Source organism: Pseudopodoces humilis, chromosome 21, assembly GCF_049639895.1.
Source record: "Pseudopodoces humilis isolate 2021_Gansu_Grassland_sample_001 chromosome 21, ASM4963989v1, whole genome shotgun sequence".
Classification (NCBI taxonomy): Eukaryota; Metazoa; Chordata; class Aves; order Passeriformes; family Paridae; genus Pseudopodoces; species Pseudopodoces humilis.
The window spans coordinates 6,816,914-6,822,125 of NC_142220.1; positions in this window are offsets into that span (position 1 = coordinate 6,816,914).

Here is a 5,212-nt window from a genome sequence, read left to right on the forward strand (position 1 = left end):
GGATTTCTAGCAGGCAGGGAGTGACACTGAGTGACACTGAGTGACACTGTCCAGCATCTGGAGTGAGGGGAAAATGCTGATCATGGGAACTTGATGTTGCAGCACGAGGGATGAGGAGAAATCCTCCTGAGCTCTGCTGAGCAGAGTTGCCATGAGGCCCCTGGAGCAGCAGTGTCCAGACTCCTGCAGTAATGGCTCCTGCAAAAGGACTCCTGCAGGACTGAGCTGTGCTCTGGCAGTTCCCTCCTGAGCTCCCAGGAGTTGGTGTTTGCTGTCTGCAGTGGAGAAAGCCGCTTGAAACAGGTGAGGTTTGGGTTTGGGTTTTTTCCTCCAAAAAAGCTGGAGTGAGGCTGCCAACTCCTGTATAACAAACTTGCAGCCAGTAACTTGCTACTCTTGTTTGTCTTGCTGAGGTAATAGATGGATACTCGGGTTGGAAGCTGCAGTTCTGAGGGAAAAGCCTTTTTCCCAGCTCTGAAAATGGGATTGGACAGGTTGATGGCTTTCACTGAGCTGTGGTCAGTCAGTGGCACTGAAGCTGGAGGGAACATCAGGCACAAAGGGTGATGTCCTTGGGCAAAAGGATCCTTCCTGGCCTGGGAACCATGGCCTGAAGCCCTCAGACAGGAGTTTGGAGTGGTTTGCTTTGGAGCTCTGGCTGCTGAGGCTGGGGGGACCTGCTGGGTGTGTCAGTCCTGTGTGCTAAACTCTGCCCCAGCTGCAAACTCAGAGCTGACACAGAAAATGTTCCTTATGCTGCTGCAACAGTGACTGCTCAGGCTGTGCTTGTGACTAAAAGCTGTAGATACTTGCTCTTACCTCTCCTTCCAAAGTGATGCCCAGGAGAGTAAAACCAGTCCTATTTTCATCATTCCTTAGTCCAAGAAGTACAATCTCTGTTCCTTGAACACCGCAGGACTTCTCTCTGCCTGTCTCCTTCCTAAGCAGAGGTGTCTCATAACTCAAGGAGCTTTGTCTCAGCTGAAACTCCACGTTCAAGTCTGTGTGTCTGCCTCAGCAGAGGCAGGAGAGCTGCAGTAATGAAGTCATCCTTGGCACACTTGGTTCTACTCTCCCTCTCCCTTCTGAAGTCTTTTCTTCCACCTCCATGCCCCGAGGTGTTGATTTTTCTCTCCTATTTGCTTGTTGTGCTTTAGAGATCTGTCCTCCTTTGATGCTGGTGTGGGAAGGGATTTTGTGTGTTCAGGACTTGCTTTTATTTTCTGTCTCACTGGGTGCTGCTGGGCTGAGGGAGCAGGTGGGGAGGGCAGCCCTTGCCAGCCCCACCTCAAACCGTGGAATGGGAGCACCTGAAGCTATGTTTTAGTTGGATTGCTGCTGCACTGTCTGGTTTAGGGGAGTTACGCACTGAGATGAACAAAAAATGAAAGAAAGAGTCTTCTTTGCCAGGGCTTTGGGCCGTGCCAAGGCTTTGCTGATGGCAGCTCCAGCAGTGAGGGAGGTGATGGCTGCAGCCAACACCTGCACAAGCTCCTTTCCAGCTCTTCTCCATTGCAGGGGAGAAGTTACCTCCTGTGAAGCCCCTCAAACAGGTGGGCTTTGTAATGTGCCCAGTGAGTCATCAAAGGGTATGAGCTGCTCCTTCCTGGGGAATGGTGTGAGCCCAGGAAAGCCCAGAGCTGGTACCTGCAGGGAATCACAGGATGGGTGAGGCTGGAAGGGACGGCAGCGACCCAAACTCAAGCAGAGTTTTTCCTGGAGCACTTGGCGCAGGGTTGTATCCAGACAGTTCTGGAATATCTCCAAAGAGGGAGTGAGAAATTCAGATCTTCTCAGCAGGGCTCCCCAAGACTGTCTAGTGTTCAATGTTCCAATAAATAAATTGCTGTGGAGGCTCAAGGTCCCCTGAAAAGGCAACAAAGTTCCACCAAAGTTCCTCTTCCTTTTGGAGGGGACGTTTACCTCAGCATATTCCTGCATGGCTTTTACAGAGCACTTTTCCACCTCTGAGCCTTCCCTGCTGCTGTTCTTCTGACTGTTTATATTCCACTTCCTTCCTTTTGTTCTAAGCGAGAGCTATGGACACCAATGACTTCCAGTAGTTGGCCTTTGTTTATTTGAAGCTTGTCTTTGGCTGGGGCCGGGCTCGTGCTCTGTGTTGCCAGTAAACAGCAGAGCTCTGGGATTTTACAAGGAAAGGTTTTGCCTTTTTGCAGAGAAGACATCGGTGTGTGCTCTGCTCCTGGCAATTGGGTGAGGTGCTGATGTATCCCCGGTGTCCCCAGATGGGTGATAGGATTGTCCCAGGCTGAAGTTGTATCCTGGATCCTTTGCTGATGTTTTCCTCTGGTGTTGTTTCTGTATCCTGCTTCCCTCTTGCTGCTGGTCTGTCCCAGAGGCAAATGTTCATCGGTGAGATTTTCCTTTAGGAACGTGTTCATGCCAAGGAACATCCCCTGGAAGACAGGGGGCACGTGTAGTTAATGCTGCCTGGGGGAAAAGGCTGAGGGAGAGAATATGACAGGATTTCATCTGGCACTTTTAATTGAACAGGGAATTATATTAAGCATCATTTAGTGTGATAAATTATGTGCATGTTAATGAATGTTAATAATACATTATTACACATCCCTTTTATTTAAGCCACATAGCAGGATATTGTCACTACAGAGTGCAGTGTTGGGATTGTTTATTTTTCTTTTAGTAATGTGTGTTGTTACAGAATTTCAGAAGGGGATGAATGTGCTCCAGCAGCAGGACTTTGGCTGTAACTGCTCAATAAAGACCTAGAAAAAGCCCCAAAGCTGTCTCCAGGCACGCTGTGGTGGCAGGACAGAAAGAAGAAAGGCTCTGTTGCAAGCTGGCGTGGCATTAAAAAAAGAAGAAAATAATTAACCCTGAAATCACTTGTAATTATCAGTAATTGGCACTCAGACTGGTAGTCTCAGCAGAGAGAGCAATAATTTCATGTGAGCTATAAAATTGCTTGTTTTCCCTCCTAGGGCAAAAATTTCTAGGCCACGTTGCCACAGCAGAAAATGATTTATAAATGCAAGATTTGCCACAAATGTGACTGTGAGCTGTGGTGGAGCCATCTGCACTGAAATCTGCTGACCCTGCCTCTGAAATCCCTGTCCTCTGTTCTTAAAAACAACAAATTTGTGCAGCAAAAGCCTTATCCAGCAGGCAGGGAGAGCAAGGTGTGGAACCAAGGCAAGAACTTGAGTTGACCAGGTGTTTCTCCCTTGTGGAAGTAATTTGGAGAAGTTATCTGAAAGACAACTCATAAAACAAGTTTTTTTAAAAAAAATATAAGATGAAGCTATAACCTTTTATATTTTCATGAGTATTTACAGAAAAATTCTTATTCCTCTCTGCTCTTTTGCCCTAAAAATTTGGTGGTGAAGTTGCCTTTTTATTGGAAAAGTGCCTTTATCAGCCCTGCAAATGTAAAAGCAGCCCAGTTACAGCTCTGGGAAAATTCACATTCCATGGGTGTGGGATCTCTCAGGTACTGGGGGGATGTGTTTTAAAGAAAGGTGCATAATTGGTATCTTGAGCTCTTCTGGCAGCACCCAGAGGCTGCAACTGGGCTTCTCCTCCCAGCTGGAAAGACTGAAGGGAGCTGGTCCCTCCTTGCTGCTCCAGGCTGTGGGGATGGATGGGAGCAGAGGGTGTCAGGAAGCCCTGGGGCTGGCAGGGTCTGCAGGTGACAACAGAGATCCTTTACAGGAGGCAACATAAACATTCTCCATCTCAGGTGGAGAAAGGAGGACATCCAGAAAATCAGGACACTGTTGTGGTAGAAGGTGGGTGCTCCTGAGCTTTTCTGGTTGGCTTCAGGATTCCTCTTAGGGATCCATCACTAAAATAACTGGTTTTTTACTACTCTGCTTCTTGCTTGCAGCCTAAATTGGCTTTTTCAACTGCAGTGGCAGCATTGCTTACCTCAAAGAGGAAAATTGCACCAGTGGGAGGTGGGATGGGGCTGGTGAGGTGACCAGACACGTCTGAGCACCAGCACAAGCTCCTCTCCCATTTTGGGAACTGAAGCCCAGTTTTAATTTCACCTGCAGTGTTCAACATCTGCAGCTGTGGCTTCTGAGGCACAGCAGGAGCCTTCAGCCCCTCCATGGGAACCATCTGCTCGTCACCAGCAGCTCAAGCATCAGCACCTGGCACTCACAGCCTGGTCCTGCACTGCCTTTACTTTGTCTCATGTCCCAGCTCTCATTTTGCAGTCGCTGTCTTGATGTGTTTTTAAAAAAACAACAGCAAACCTCCTTCATTTTCAAAACTTTTGTTTAAACCTAGGAAATCACATCTCCAAAAGGGCTGGGGTGGCCAAGTCATGTGTTGGGAAACTCGGAAATGCCAGACTGAAACTGCCTGGGCCATCTTCCCCTGCACCCCTGCCTGTTTCCCATTTGCTGCAGTTTTTAATGGCACAAGCTCATCCTCCTTTATCCTGGGGCTAAGGCAGTTTACATATATTAACTTGAGCTTCCTAAATTCTTGTAGTGAAAGGAGTCCTGCTCCTCACCTTTCAATCAGTTCTGCCGAGCAGCAGCCTCTGTAATGCCCCACTGATAGCAAGGAGGGCAGAATTTCCCTGCTTGTAATTTTAATCTCCAAGTCAGGCAGGAAATGTGCCATTTTTTCATCTGGCTGTTGCTATTGTTTGTGTTGAAGCTCAGGGGATCTATCAGGGAGCTGAAATGCAGCCTTTGCCACTGCATCTGCTCCAAGACGTGTGTGCTCCACTCTGTGGAAAGTGTGAGTGGTTCTGAGCTGTGACCAACCCCAGACTAAAGCAAAAGGGTGTTGTGGACAGGAAAACAACCTCACCTGAACTCCAAACTCTCCTCTGCTGTTCCTTGGACTGGGGATTTGGCTCGAGCTCAGCAGAAGGACTGGAATCAGCCGTGGGATTGCTGCCTGTGGCAGCCTGGCACCATGCTGGGATGCAGGTATGGATGGTTCTCATTCATGGTGCCACAAGGGCTTGCATTGACTCTCGGGACGGATTTACTGCAGGTGAGGAGTGGCCTGCCGTGCCCATGCCCTGCATAAAGCAGGATGCAGACCCATCCTCTCTGCCTGCAAAGCACCGAGGCTTCGCTCGGCATCTGCAGGTTGTCGGGGCAGGGATTTCCCTGATATTTCAGCCAGGAATTACCTGAGCTCTGAGGGTGACACCTCCCAGTCGTGCTAGGGGGAAACTGGGAGGAGAAACCCCTGCCGGGGGAGG